The sequence below is a fragment of the Sitophilus oryzae genome, unplaced genomic scaffold (assembly GCF_002938485.1).
Source record: "Sitophilus oryzae breed Bouriz unplaced genomic scaffold, Soryzae_2.0 scaffold_1515_pilon_pilon, whole genome shotgun sequence".
NCBI classification, from domain to species: Eukaryota; Metazoa; Arthropoda; class Insecta; order Coleoptera; family Curculionidae; genus Sitophilus; species Sitophilus oryzae.
The window spans coordinates 1417119-1433862 of NW_022146187.1; the positions used below are offsets into that span (position 1 = coordinate 1417119).

Sequence of the window (16744 nt, forward strand, 5' to 3'; positions counted from 1 at the left end):
TATAATACCATCATCAAGAGTATAACCACGTACAGCTGTGACGTACAACAACAAAACGAATGCTGGAAGCGACAGAGATGGATTTTTGGAGGAGAGCAGCAGGCAAATCAAGACTCGTAGGGATCGGCAAGACAAGAAATCTTGTCTTGATAAGCAATTTCTTGTCTTGTCTTGAAATATTTTCAAGAATTAAAAAAACATCTTGTCTTGACCATTTCTTGAGAGTTGATTTCTTGTCTTGATTCAAGAAATCTTGAAATTTCTTGATATCTTGACAAAAGGGGAACCCCCGTTTAAAATTCGCTTATTAAAGGGAAACCCCCTGTTTAAAAGTCGCGGTGAGATTGGTTAATGTGATGTTTATGCTTTATGCGTAAAATCGAGGATCAGGCATCTAATTTTCAAAAAATTCAAAAACTTTGGGCTCATTATACTACTGTAGCCAAAATCATCAGATTTACATAATTTTGTTAATTATTATTATTATTATCTAACATTAAAATGAGTGATTGTGATGGTTCGTTGAGCAGCAAATCTGTGCCATTCGTAATTGAATCTGGTTCAGAATACCTAACACCTCAGACACCTGGACGTAGAAGTTTAATTTGTGAGTGACTTTGACAGTAGTGACGGTGATAATATTACTACAGATAAAAACAGTCAAAACAACAATGATAGAAGCTACTCTACTTCAGTGGCGCACATTAAAATGTATTCTTTTTTTTATTTTAAAAGTTTTACGTTAATTCAAAAAGTCTGTATGCCACTGAAGTAGACCCTCTTTGCAAAGTTTTTTTTTATTCTAATATCGTAGGCCATAACATATCCAAAAAATTATATAAAAAACATTTGAAATTTAAAAAATTATTAGACATTAAAAAAGGTTCCAATTTAATTTGGCCCACAGTATGCCAACTTTGGACATCTGACTTTGGACGTACTTACTTTGGACATTGGACATCCGACATATTTTTTGCTTAATAATTTTTTTATTCATCAATTAATGGACATTCATATAATATACAAATACCTAAGTAAATTGGTATTTCTTTTTTATTTTATATCTTCAAGAAATTTCAAGATTTTCTTGATTTCTTGTCAAGAAATCTTGATCTTGAGAAGTAATTTCTTGTCTTGTCTTGAAAACCAAAAATCATTTCTTGTCTTGATCTTGTCTTGAAATCAAGACAATATCAAGACAAGATCAAGAAGTTGTCAAGAAAATGACGACCTCTAAAGACTCGTACGAATATCTAATGAACGCATAAGAGAGATTATGGAAGTTAAACATACAATAGTGGACGAGATAAAGAACAGACAACTCATATTGTACGGTCTTTGGCATGTCCAAAGAATAGCTGAAATAAGGATCCCAAACTGGAAACTTGCAGGAAGAAGAAAACCGGGTAGACCGAGAAGAAGTTGGCAGAAAAGGATTGACACTTGTATGGAGGAAAGAGCTCTCGGAGACGGTGCATGGAGAGACAGACAGGGCATGGAGAGATGGCATCGGAAGACATAGAACGTTTTAAACCGATTAATACATCTTAAACAAGTTGATTTTTTTAATTTAAATCCATGATTAAAATTTAAAAAAATCTGTTGATTTAAATCTTTGCACCCTGTTTCCATGTATTCTACAACACATTTATTAATCCGTAATATCTACCTAGCGTGACGTCATAAATATTGTTCTGAGACTGTTCTATAGAAGGCAATGTTCGGATAATCCAGCGATCGGAAAATAGAGAGTCGGATAATCGAGAGTTTACTGTAGTCGTATAATAATTTGTGGTAACATCTAATGGTTCCTAACGTATTTGTGTAAACACGCTGTATGTTATTGATAAACATATTTTCACGTTAATGACGTGTGAGGTTTAATACAGTTAGTTATGAATGAAGAATTGAAAAAACAACTGTAGTAGCCTTTACGTGTCTGTTAATTTTATGGGCACCAATCCAAAAATAGATAAACGCATTAAGTGTGCTCACAATTTCATATATCATACATATAGATTCCAGCTTATTTCCCGGACATAGCTTACGCTAAGGTTAAATATAACGATTCAGAATAAATTAAATCTAATGCTTTCACTGTGAAATAATTGCAGATGTAAGGTTTCTTTGTGAACTTGGAAGGTTTCGAGGAAATAGTTAACTAGTTTCTCTATTTAGTTTGTATGCAATTAATTACATAAACATTCCATTTTGATTACACATGTACAGTGTGTTACGTGGCGTCGATATACTTAGAATAACATGTTGATATCGATGCTGTTCCATACGATTCAAGATTGCAGATTGTAGACTTTTATATAGGCAATTTGATACTTCTAATTTTTGGAATCTATGGGAACCACACTGTTCGACACGAAACATGGACACCTTAAAATATGCATGTATTTTAAAGTTCAATATATTTTGTTCTAGTGCCATAGTAGGCCGATTTTGATTATTTAAAAAAAATTGTACAACTAAATTATTTGAGTTATCGTTATTATCAAACTATCTCTTTTCAAATTAAAAAAGTCCCCATCTGTCTAAAATACGGGGCAAAACAAAATTATGTTTTCGCCAAAATTTGAAACACCCCGTGAAATAGTTTAACAAAGTAAGGGATTTAAAAACCACTTTATCATTAAGGTGCTTTAACGCAATCTTTTTCGATAATTTTTGTTTGATTCACCTCAATAACCCCCCATACACCAGAAGATCCGCCCTGCGGACTTGGCCTGTCACGTAGCAAAACTTCATCGTTTTTTCGTTTTTTAGACCAATCTAATCTCACAGATCAAGTCTGCGGATTTGGCCTGCCACAGACTTGGTCCGCCCCACAAACGCAAAGTTTTTATCCGCAGGCCAAAACTTCTGGTGTATGGGGGGTTAAGAGCTTTTTTTTGTTGGAGATATTCGCTTTTGAAGAAGACTGAACAAGTGATAGTAATTTAGTATTAAAAGCGTGCCTTTGTTTTGGTTTTCAACAACACACTTATGAAGTAGTGTTTATTGTTTGTTTGCAGTTACTCTGGCAGAGATGATTTTAAGCCCAGAAGTTGTATTGGCTATTAATGCTTTAATTGAAGATGGTAGAGATCAACGTCTGGACTGCCAAGAAACAATAAGAATACCACGATTTTTCCATAACAGTGACATTAGAACAACAATAAGCTATATTTCATCAGGTGTGTTGATGAAGACCAATTTCACTTGATAGTATTTTCCTCAAAAACGAATGGACCAAAAAAGAAACTATCAAGATAAAATGCACCTTGACGCTATCGTCAAGCAGTTTCTAAATGTCTTACTTTGCTATATATACTATTCCACAGGGTATCTCAATATTTTGCTGCTAATCTGAAATTATTAGGTGGGATGCTTTTTAGATTGATAGAAATACCTATTATTAGAAAGAGCTGGATATGTTATGATAACTGATAATATACCTATGTGAGTAGAATGTAGAATCTTTAGGAGAGGAGTTAATCATTGCGACCTTACAGATCATCTATTGCGTGTTCCCTTTTCTTGAGTTACAACGAGTTATAAATCCACAGAGGCCAGCTCTCCATCCTCTACATCAGCCTTACCAAAGTTCATAGCACGATCTGTCGTCGTCTCGGCGCACCCAGTGAAAATCTGCATTCGTCGTTGTTTGTCAACTTTCTCGAGTGTCTTAGACCGTTGGAAGACTCCTATTTCTGGTTATGGATGGAGTCTTCCAAGTTCTTCAGTTCCGCTTTTAGTTGGTTTCCGCTTAGAAAACAGAACGGTTCTGGTTCAGTTAGTGGAGTGTTCGCTCCTTTTCTAACTAGATCATTTGTTTTTTCATTGCCTTCTATCCCTTGGTGATTTTTTTTTGAGAATTTTCTTCTCTAGGTTTTCTTTGATCAACTTCGAATTGATGGTTACTGAGTTGATCGAGTTTAGTGCTGCTTGATTATTGGATAATTGATAAGATAAATTGTACGCATCTTTTGATAGCGTAGATTTTTGCCTGAAGGATGCTGGAGTAGGTGCCCATTGATTCGGAGTATTTAGTTTTTGGCCCAAATACTTCTAACCCTGTCCCTGCTTTGGTTTTTAGAAGCATCAGTGTACCACGTTATGGTATGGTCTCTTACATGCCGAGCAAACTTTTCTCTCTTCCAATCCTTTTTATTACTCGGTGTTTCGGTGTTTCTCAAAGTTGTAAATTCTTGGTGCATGCCATTTACTGGGAGAAGTGGAATTTTCTTTTTGAGGGTGTTCCAAGTCACTGACCTGAAAATTCTCCCAGTAAGTCTCCTCGTCAATGACCATTTAACCTTTGACGCATTGGCATAATTACCGACGACAATGTGCAGTGGTGTTAGGTCTAGGATGACCTCCATTACTGTTGGGCAAGTTTACTGTCGAGTGTTATTCCCAGATATTTGACTTCCTGTGATGGCAGTGTTTCCTTTACACCTAGCTGGATTCTTTTTAAGTTTTTCAGACTTCGCTTTCTGGTGAATGGTACTACTTTGTTTGAGTTGATGCTCAGCCCGACAGTCCTACACCATCTTTCAGCGATGCGCAGTGCTCGTTGGATAATATCACACAGGGTCTTTCATGTCTCCCCCGTGCAATCATGACTATGTCATCTGCATACCCTATGCAGTGTATTCCCGCTAGTGTTAATTCGTCTAGCAGTTCATCCACTAACAAGTTCCACAGTAGGGAAGAGGTCACTCCACCTTGTGGAGTTCCTTGCGTTGTTTTAAAAACTACAGTTTGGGTACCTATCCCAGCCTCTGCTTTCCGTGTTGAGAGCATTTCCCAAAACCAGCGAATTATCGTACTGTTCACCCCTCTTGTTTCCAGAGATCGCTTGATCGCATATTAAAATTCATTAGTTTGACTACCTTGTGAGGACCTTGACCACCTATGTGAGTAACTAAACGATCTTTCAAAAATGGTCGTTTTGTGCATATAGGCGATATTATGGAATTTATGCCGGAGATCTGGATTTTGTACTTCATCTAAACTTTATTTTTTGGTACAAGTACGTAGTAGAGACCTAATGTTTCCTAAAGACGTAATGTAGGGCCTAAATGTGCAAGCCCGATCCTCAATTCCGATTTCAAGCCGCTCAATAACATATCCAAATATTGGCTCTCCTGTTGATTTTACAGCCAAATCGTAATTGGATTGTTGAAAGGTCTGCGTCTGTTGAAGTAATTTTAAGTAATTTAAGATAAACTGCATCTATTTTTAAAATAAAACTGAACAGGTAACAATGCAAAACCAGGTTTGTTTTAACTGACAGCCAAAACTTAAGTAAAATGTTTCGTGTAGACGGAGCTTTAGCTGGACCTGGCTCCGGTCGGTATTCGGGCCGCGTAATCCCCGTCGCGTCGTCTATTTTTGCCGCTCGTTCCCGAAACGACGGCGAGTCGGTCGGGATTCCTGGCCGCCCGCCGCCAACCGCGTCCCACGGGAATCCATTGAACGGCGCTCTCTGTTCATTAAGCAACTCCGATGTTTATATTTCTCGTTTTATTGGCGTAAAACGAGGTATTTTAAGTGGATCGGCGCGAGTAGTACGACGACGTCTGGATCGGAATTTTCCGTTTCGTCCAAAGCGGAAATTATGTATCTATGGAAAGTTGCACGCGCTTTTACTACAATACACCGAAACATTTTGTGACTCAATGCAAGCGCCATTCGATTGTTTTCTTATAGAAAAAAATAATAAAATTTTGGTTCAAAATATAGTTCGTCAAAAATGTGGATTTTTTATTAACAAATAATTTAATATTGCTCCCGGTTTGCCTATAATTGAGTAATAGACTAAGGAATAGACGGGGATGAGGTATATCATCAAAATTAACGAAACTAATGAATGTTAATATGGAATTTATCCGATTTATCCAGTGAATCAGAGAACATCTATTTTTTGGCGTTGTTCTTTACATTTTTTCTAATAAAAAATAAGTTAATACAGGGTGGCGCCTCTTATACGCCGCGGAGGCTCCAAGGAGACAGTTTGTATTGAAATGAAATTTTGTGAGCATATGTAGGTTAAGTCAGAGCACGTTTTAAAAATATAGAGAGTTCTACATGGTGTCCCCGAAAAAAGTTACATATCAAAGTTATATTTTTTGTAACGGAACACCCTATATATTAATTGATTTTCGGATTCTGGGAGAAAAATAAAGGTGAGTTTTGTAAGAGAAGTATGTGACTAAAATGTAAGGTTTTTGACATATTTAACATTTTCTAAAAATAAAGAACAATTTTTTAAATTACAATAAAAGCTACCTAAATTGGAATTTACCCAGTATAGCCTAATATGTAGTTAAATTAACTATTGTACTTTAAATCAAATTAAAACTTGATCCAAAAAGTTATACAGGGTGAGACAAAATTAATATTGAACATTGGTCACCTTTAAAAGCATGTTACTCTTTTATTTTAAATGGAACATCCAGTATATTATTCCGATATTCAATGGAGAATTCATCTCTCTTCAAAATACTATTAAGGTTGCCTACCCCCCATACAAAGATTTTCCTAGATATTTTCATTTACATGATTTCATCTGAGTAGATCTTTATTATTTGATTAATTAAATCTACATGGCTGTGATATGTCTGACGTTACTTCAAGACAGCTGTCTAATTAGTCCAACTTTAATAACTAGTTATCATTTTGTGTCAGTTAAAACAAAAAAAATTCTCAGATTTGCTGAAAATGCAAACTTATCCTACATGAGAGAGAATTGATATGATTCTATTAATTGATGAATGCAGTGTGCATTCGCCAATTAATAGAATACTTAAAAGCTTCTGATTTTATCTAGTCTGGATTTTTTTATGAGGATATGTTAAAGACAGTGTTTACAAAACTCGACCAACTATTGTCGACAACATGAGAGAAATTATTGTAGCTGCTTTTGAGGCAGAACTCCTCATATGCCTTTTAAAATGAAAAGATCCTTTTGAAAAAACAATCATTTTATGCAGTTAACAGGAAAGGAAGCATTTTGAGCATTTGATTTCATCTAGTTAATTTTTGTCACATAATTATAGGTTTATATCTAGTGTTAATTCTGTATTAATTAAAATATGTTTTAATCGTGTATCTTTTTTTATTACCGTTGAGTATTTTACTCTACATTCTTTAATTTTTGTTAAACTAACAAAAGGTATATCACAGCCACCCCCCTATATTTTTGCAAATAATAAAGATCTATTGATGCAAAATAATAAAAATAAAAATATCTAGGAAAAATCTTTAACTGAGGGGTAGGCAACTTTAATAATATTTTGAAGATATATAAATTCCCCATTGAACACCGGAATAATATATTGGGTATTCAATTTAAAATAAAGGAGTAACTTGCTTTTAAAAGTGACTAATGTTCCATATAAATTTTGTTTCACCCTGTATAACTTTTCGGCTCAAATTTCAATTTGGTTTAACATACAATGGTTACTGTAATTAAATATCAGGCTATTGTTGGTCAACTAAAATTTAGGTATCTGTTATAGAAATTTAAAATTTACTCTTCGTTTTCACAAAATGTGAAATATGTCAAAATTCTTAAATTTTAGGTATATGCTTCTTTAATAAAACTTACCTTTATTTTTATCCTAGAATCCGAAAAGCAATTAATATATAGGGTGTTCCATTAGAAAAAACACAACTTTGATGTGTAACTTTTTTTGGGGACACCCTGTATAATTATATATATTTTTATAAAATGCTTTCAGTTAACCTAGATATGCTGCCAAAATTTCATTTCGATATAAACTACCGTTCTCCTTGGAGCTTCCGCGGCGTATGAGAGGCGCCACCCTGTATAATTGAGAGGTCAAGTTGCAAAACCCGCCTTATCCCAAAAACGTTGTTTCGAGATAAATTGAAACATCTGTTTTAGCAAATGTATAATACGATATTTTACAAAAAACGTGTCCATTGAGTGGAATCTTTGAAATATTGATAATTCCTGAAAATTAGGTAGAGGATCTGAAATCGATAAAACGTCAATAGTAATATTATATCTACTTGTGTAAAAAGTCTATGAAAAAATGGTGAATTTGTCACAATAATGACAATAAAAAAAACATAAGTGGATAAGACGGATTTTGCTGCAGTAACGAAATTTGTAGTGAATTTTATATAGGAATAAGTGACTTTTGCTGTAGTGTGGGACTATGTTTATGTAGATTTCAGGTTCCACTATTAATATGTAATTAGGCAATTTTAAAAAAAAATGGATAAGTCGGATTTTGCAACTTGACGATTGACAATTATTGAATAACTAAAATACAGGTACGTTACTGAAACCGCTAAATTAAATTGATAAAATTGGCATGTTCTAATTATCTTTGAAAAGTAGTAATAAATGCGAAAATGTCAGGAGTAAAAACTTAAGTATAATCAATTGCAACAATTACATGATATGATAATGTACTATTCTAATTAAAAAAACTTTATTTTTAAGGGCACTGTTTAGATTTACTTAGTAATCGAGATGGTAGATTATTCTTTTATAATTATGATGCTGTGCAATAATTGCCAATTATCAAAAATCATTATAATTATTACAGAAATAAAGATGACTAATATTATATTATTATTATACATACTAACAATTTATAACAATTGTAGAATAGGTGCTTAAAGAGACACTAAATAAAATAAATTGACTTGGTTTTACATGAGCTTTCACAACTTTTTATAGTGGAAGAATTGTGTTGCGAGGCTTGGCATTTTTTACATTCTATGTTTGGGGATCTGGTTTTCACGATGACCTAAAGATCAAAAGCAAAATAAAACACTAAATCACCACAATACACCAAAACACTTTTACTTTTACACTGGACGCGCGTTTCGCTAACCATGTTAGCATCATCAGCAGATGATTATAAACTCAAAATTGTCCAGTGTAAAAGTAAAAGTGTTTTGGTGTATTGTGGTGATTTAGTGTTTTATTTTGCTGTGTAACACCAAAGGTGCTAACCAAAGGTGCTAACACCAAAAAGGTGTAACACCAAATTTTGCTGTGTAACACCAAACCAACCCTCAACTGTGACCTAAAGATCTTTTTAAATAAGCTTTTCAAACACAGACAATTAAAATCTTGCCAGAAGAAACTAGAAATCCTGTATATTTTGAATAATAATGTTAAAACATTTAATAAACCCTATTTTTGATATTGTATTTTATATTTGAGTTATCTTTGAAATTGATCTTTAAAATTAATGACAGTCAAAAAACGAAAACAAAATACTTAAGTCGTTCTATAAAAATATATGTTTTATTATTATTTATTCTCTCGTTTTGTTTCAAAAACAAACGATTTCTAAATATGAATATTTAGCCCAAGGTGGTTTTAGATAAATCAAAATAAATATTCGCATGAGCGATTTTTTCTAAATATTATCTCGTTTTGTTGCAGGAATTTCGAAATGGAGGCAATCCGTTACTACGTAATATAAAGGGGGAAGTCGTCAGATTTAGGACAACAATAAACGGTAAGTAAATAGGCGGTGCTTATTGAAACTATGTATCTATTATTGCAGGAAAGATAACAGGATAAAAGGTGTCAAAACATCATACCGGTTGAGATTAACATATCATGTTCAATTAACGAGATAAGAACAAAGTATCAGATTATATTCAAGTCCAGTATGTATAATTTGTTTATCTGCTATTACTAAAGAGTAAAAAATGGATTATTTTTACTTTCTAATTCTCTCTATTGAAAATTTCAATAAGTAATTTTGTGATGGTAGTTTCACTTTTTTAAGCAATAAATAATTTTTTATAACGTATTTATTTTTTGGGCTGTTTAAATAAACTCGTATAAAGTTCACTCGGTTGTCCCATCATTTTTTTGTAAATACTAAGAGATAAGTAGAATTATGAAAAGAATTATCATTGGGTTCATCAACACGCAACTTTTCTCTAATTTGTTACTATCTATGCTTTGTTGTATTTTTTTGTTTGTATTGTTGTATTGTTGTTTGCCCTTTTATCGTTTCTATGGCCCACCAGTGGTGAGAGTCGAATTTGAAACACTCCAATGGATATATAGCATGAGTGGGAGGGGGGGTTAATCACCGCGAACTTACTATTTTGTCTCCCTTTCTTGAGTTATCACTCATCATACAGTCCCAGGGGCAGTATTTGAGACGGTGTTACAGAGGGTAGTTCTCCATCTCTAATATCAGTTGTACCAAAGTTTATGGCACAAATGGTTGTCGTCTCGGCGCACTCATTGATCAGGAGTTGTGAAAATGACTACAACTTTTGATTTTTAAAAGGCACCCTCGGCATTTTTTACTTTATTCGATAGAAAATAACACTCTGAATAGAATGACATCTCATATGTCTAAATAATGATCTATGCTTTTTACCAAATAATCATATCCTATAGTATTTTTCAACTATAGGATATGACGGTTTGGTAAAAAGCATAGACCACTTTTTATTTTTTGTATGGCTGTGCAATCAATCAACTATAAATGTAACAATCAACCTAAATGCGAAGAAACAGTATAAGATAATTTTCAAAACTCTAGATTGACTTTTTTCTAACTAATTTGACTGCAATATATACAAATGTAGTAAAAATCAAAAATGCAGCATAAAATTTATATGTATGTATTAATGTCGCTATACATTGTTGTTGAATTGGTTTGTTATTAGCGCTGTTGTAGAATACTTTACTTTAGGCATTTGGCACAATACCAACAATTTTAGTACCGTAAACTAACAGAAACAAACGCTGAATAAATAACGGTGAAAAATGCATTTTATGCATACCTACTTTATACTTATAGGGTGATAATTTGAAAACTAGTAATCGAGAATATCTCTTACAATAAAAGATATTTTCTATGGTTAGTTTTTAAATTGTCACCCCGTATACTATTGGCGCCGAAGAAACTTACCAATCAAAGTTATTAATAACTAATTTAATCGAGTGAAAGTGGACTACATTAAATTGCCATTTAACTAGTTGTTCTAACGAGGATAAACTAAACAAGGTAATTGGCGCATAAATTATATCGTTTCCTTTCGTTTGTTTACATATATTTGAATATTGAAAACGATAGAAAAAAATGATAACGGAAAACAATATGTATGAAAGGCATGGAAAGTTGAAGTCTATCTGCTGTTTCAATGACGTAGGTACATGGGTTGAAAGTTTATAAACTGGTTTGATCGAATTTGCTTTTATTAATGAATGTAAACGAACATTCAAAGAAAATAGGATCGAAAAAATATACATTTCCTTAACTTTTTACGTAAAAAATGTCTCTTGGTAAAAATCGCTACGAGCAACCGTTCTCAAAATATTTAGATTGGAAATACATGTCATTATTGAACACGTTGAGTAGACAGTTATTTGACTGAAATAATAAATTTGAGAATTTTTTTTAAATTAATCGTAAATTTTTCTGTAAAAAAATGGTGATAACACAATTTCTGTTGAACTTTGGCACATAAAAATTTCAAATTTTTGATTTCAGTCGAATAACTATTTAGTCAACATGTACAATCAACAATATCAATGATGACAGGTATTGATAATTTCGATTATCTCTATATATCTATATCTATATCTCGAGAACCATTACTCGTAAAAACGTCGTTAATATATATTTTTTACTCAGTAGTTTTATACAGGTACGGATGAAAAGCCCTTCAACCAGTTAAAAAACTATGTAGGTGGCACCATCTACAAATAGGAGTCATATTGATATCAAAATAAAATTTATCATGTCAAAAAACTCCCTAACACCAATTTTCATTCAAATATTGACGTTACATCATAAATTATTTGAAAACAATTGAAATAAAAATGAAACTTCTACACCCTGTATCTCCGAAACTAAGCATTTATAGGAACTTTTTTACATATTTTTATCTGCAGAATATGCTGCTGAAGTTTCCGGACTACAGTTCGGATCACCCTGTATATTCCTATACAGTGTCAATCCTGATTTATGTCCTATACTAACATACCAAATCTCGTTTTTTTTTATCTCAAAAAATAAAAAAGTTATAGGAGTGAGCCCCATTTGAACAATACCCGGTATATTATATATTCATAGTTCGGATATTGGAACCGATTTAGATGTATTATGTTCGAACTCATTTTTTTACACATAAAATCACATATATTTTTATAACACTACTATTATAAATATCAAGGTCACACGCCAACTGGAAAAATCTGACAATATTTTCCCCATCCACGACCTTCGATATTTTGTTAAAGGCCTGAAATATTGCGGTGTATTTTGCAATTGGCGCCCTTTCTAGGCGATTTTTACGGAAGATAAGGCTTGGGTGGAAAGCGATGCCTATTCCCGCTTAGTGGACGAGCGACACGCACTGTGTCGACTATCAATTGCGGATTGTTGCTATTTTTAGACCTATAGACCTCTTTCCCCTATCTCTTCTCCTCACGTGCCCGGCGGAAGTTACACGTGTGACGATAGTTAATAGTGGAACGCGAGTTCCTCCCGTCGGAAGTAATTAGATACAAGAAACAGTTGAACGGACACAATCGTAATTTTCTAAAACATACTCTACTTATAGTGCGAAAACTACACCGACCGACATCAGGAAAAAAGGACACCATAAAATTTTAATTTTTAAGTTCAGTATTTTTTCTAGTCTCGGCCGTTTTTAAACAATTTGTAGCTAAATGATTTGACTTTTTAGCCTCTTCCAATAAAAAATTGTCCTCATACATTTAGTACTACTGCTACTGCTATTACGCGCTGACGAGTATTTGACACGCATCAGAAGATGGCAAGGTGTTTTCTTTCATGAGCTTTATTGTTACTGAAAAAGCCCGATACGTGATGTTATCTCTCTACTGCACTCCGGACATTCAAAAATCGCATTGCTTTGTTGCCTCTTTACTTTTTGGTTGTCGCTGTTTACTTTTCCGCCTCTTTACTTTTTGGTTGTTTGTTGTCGCTTTGGTGGTCGCTTTTTGGTGTCGCTTTTTGGTTGTCGCTGTTAACTGAGTTTACAATTTTTCTCCATTGCGTTCTATTGTTTGCTGCTTCTTCCCACTCATTCTGCATGTTAATCCCCTTTAAGTTGTTGTGGAAAATATCCTTGTATGTTGTCTACCTTTGACCTCATACATTTGTCTATTATACAAGGGACAACAAAAGGTTGTTATTTTGGCGAAGGTTTGAAATGCCTTATTGAATGTTTAATTTTACAAAGTAAGGAACTTGAATACCACTTTATCGTCAAGTTGTATTTTCTCTCGATAGTTTGGTTTTTGGCTCATCTCAATGGCTTTTGGTCGTCACCAACACACTTGTGAATAATGTATTGCTTTTTTAATGTCACTGTCATGGAAAAATCACATTATTATTTTTTGTTTGTTAGGAGTGATGGTTTTATGCCCAGAAGTTTATATCTATTACGCTCAATAGTCGAATTCGGGCAATACCCGAGAAAAATACAGTCAAAAAAATGAAATCTAGTTTTGAGCAAGGAATATTTCCCAAACCCGAAAAATTAATTTAATTCGATTTTTTTTTTGCTTATAGTGTGATTTGATTGCATTGGTTTCACTCTTTTTAGTTGGATTGGTTTAGTTATTTGGCGAGTTGGTTAGCGTGGTTATTTGGAGGGTGTTAATTCATTGGTTAGTTGGTTTTTCGGGTTTGGGAAATATTCCTTGCTCAAAACTAGATTTGCGTATTTTTTTCGGGCATTGCCCGAATTCGACTATTGAGCGTATAGGCCAGTCGGTACGTCGCACAGTGGAACGAGCTTATGGGAGCGGTTGGACATGAGGTTTTCTTCTCAACACTTTTAATCCAAAAGATGAAAAAATGATTTTTATATACTGTAATAATGTATAAACAGAACAATTTTAAATTTTAATGAAAGAAAGTGGTAGGCTCATTACAAACCATCTACAGGGTGACCTAAAAATATAGTATGTTTTGGAAAAATCTTACAATTTTTAAATGCTTATAAACTTTGCCAAACTGTTGTGGAATGTTTTAGTTTTGATCCTTTTAAAAAGAAATAACTTTAGATTTTACCACTGAAATCTAAGACTACTGATACCGTGTTGTAAAAATAGGTATGGTAATTAAGGGCTTACATATATTTTCCTATTTAATATAATTTTGCTAATATCTTCAATTTGAAAGAAGATATCAAGATGCGGTTTTCACTGACTTTTTAAGCTTTCATTACTCTTTACTATCAGCTAAAATTACATATACCATCGCATTTTTTTTTTTTGAAAAAACGCGCAATGTTTGTTAATTTGTAAGACAGCGCCCCCTAGCATCTACGTTCAAAAGCTTACTATTATTGTTTATATAGTATAATATAGAGTAAGAAACGGTCTTTTAAATGAGCCCCCGTTAGTTGAATTCCGTCCATCCAGTCCGGAATTATTAATATTTAAATAAAAACAGATCTAACCTTCCCCCACCACTTTATTTTGGCAGATAGGGGAAAATGGTTCTAACAAAAAATATTCAAAATTTACTGAAGATTATGAAGCTATTATTTATAGTACCCCTTATCTAGGCAAAGTTGTGTAAAAACTCCATTTTCTTATTTTTTTATAGCAGTTGCGCCCTATATCGGCCATTCTACAAATTTGAAAATAAATTCCAGCATTTTCTCATGGTCTCTTTAGTTATGAATATTTTTTTCTGCAAGCCTCACGGCTAATACTTTCCGAGATATAGCCGAGAGCTATTCTTAGTGCGACACCCTGTACAATAACTTTATTATAAGCAAAGAATATAACAGTAAATCAACGCACTAGAATATTTTTATTACAAACAAAAAACCTCAACACTGCACTTTAACCCTCTTTCTTTTTCCAATAGTTTATAAGTTTTCCATATATTTGTAGCACCCTGTATCTGTTTTTGATTTTAGCGTCATTTTGTATTTATCCAATTAATAATTAAATATTAATAAATTTATAAAAAAATAAAGATAATTTGACTCTAAAAATTTTAAATTAATTTATTGGAATTGAAAAGGTTTTTGATTTTAGTGTTGCATGTATTAGTAATATATTAAATGGAAATTTTTAGAGGGGGGCAAGCTGGGGCAAGATGTTAAATTAGTTTCGTTATTAGAAAGGCTTAATCTACCTTGTGATATATATATATATATAAAGTCTTGGCCAACTTTGGCCATTTTTTGATTTTTCTACATACACATTTTTTTGCTACTAAATATAGTATTTAGCAGCAAAAAATGTTTATGTGCCTCTTATATACAATTGTTCTCCCAAACTTTTGTGACTATATATATCTTTTATTTTAAAGTGAAAATAATCGTTTGCACTAATATGTATGGTTAAAAAAAATTATTAATGTCTTTGCCAGTTTTTATAAAACTAGGTTGTTTCACAAGAAATGAATACCATAATTAAGTCAGTGTAATATCTTCATTTGAAACTTTTCAAACAGACATATAATTAAAAATATTTTTTTGAGTTGAATAAAATATAACGGTCTGGACTTTAAGTAATTCAAATCTTCTACCAAAATTATTTAATTTAAAATTTTATTTTTAAGTCAATGTCCAACATTTTATATTGGGTCTTTCCACCGTGCGTCGCCGTCGTTTTAAATAGGCCTAGGTGGAAATAATTAGGGGCAAGCTGATTTATTTTCTATTTTCTTTGTTTTGATGTGCTGAATGATATATTGAATTTGCACGGTCTGTGGATCCCGGATTTGGCCGCCATTTTGAAAAAGTCGATATAAAAACTACATTTTTATGGATTTTTTAAAGTATCTCGGTCTGGGTGCATTGTAGAAAAAAAAATGCAGGTAACCAAAAATTAAGCAAATTAAATTCTCTACAAAAAAGGTTCTATTAATTATTCTCGTAAACTTATCAGTTCTAAAGAGCAATTAACATCTAAAGCTTATTTTTAAATACATCTTAATGTGCGCTGTTTCATTATTCTAATCACCCTCTGCATCAATATTGGACACGGCTGTGAAAGAAAACATTTTGTTTTTACATGCATTTAGTGGGTGCGACACCACTTCAGCGATTTACAGGCAGGATAAAATGAAGTTCCTTAAGGTTCTAAGAAATTAGACAAGTTTGAAAACTGCCATTTACTGTTTTAGATACCCCAATGCAACCCCAGAAAGCATTGCCAAAGTTGGAATTCAATTTCTTCTTGCACTTTATGGGTCAAAGAGCGATGATACATCACTATACATCTATAGACATCGATTTTTTGCGCAATCTATAACAAAGAGTTTATTTAATCTTGCATCCCTTTCTCCAATCGAAGATGCGGCTCGCATGCACTCATTTCGTACATACCTACAAGTCCAAAAATGGTACGGTAACGAAAAAATATCCACTGACTTGGGTTGGAAGCAATCGTCCAATGGATTTATATACCGATTCCTATGCTGCAAGACGCCGCTCCCCGAGAGTTATTGAAGATGATTTCTTGTAAATGCATAAAAGGTTGCAACCGAGGTTGCAACGCAGCCTGCAGCTGCAGAAAAGCAGGATTACACTGTTCGGTAGTGTGCGGTTCGCGCCAGGAAAGAACGTGTTCAAATTCTGAAATAACCCTAGAAGATCCAGGAGACGACGAAGAAATCGATTCTCGATTAGAAGAATTACTGACCAACGAAAATATCGAAGACATAGATATTGAACAAGAACCAGATGAACAATTTGATGAAGAATATATTGATGAGTCCAAACCTTC

The 16744-nt window shown here is 33.2% G+C and overlaps 1 protein-coding gene across 1 annotated transcript in view; it reads left to right on the top strand.

Moving 5' to 3' along the window:
• LOC115878493 (SNF-related serine/threonine-protein kinase) overlaps positions 1-16744 on the top strand; it is a 103231-nt gene that overhangs the window by 26652 nt on the left and 59835 nt on the right. Inside the window, exon 2 of the mRNA XM_030895026.1 lies at positions 9431-9506. The gene's annotated coding sequence lies outside the window, so the exon portion shown is untranslated. The remainder of the gene's footprint in view (positions 1-9430; positions 9507-16744) is intronic.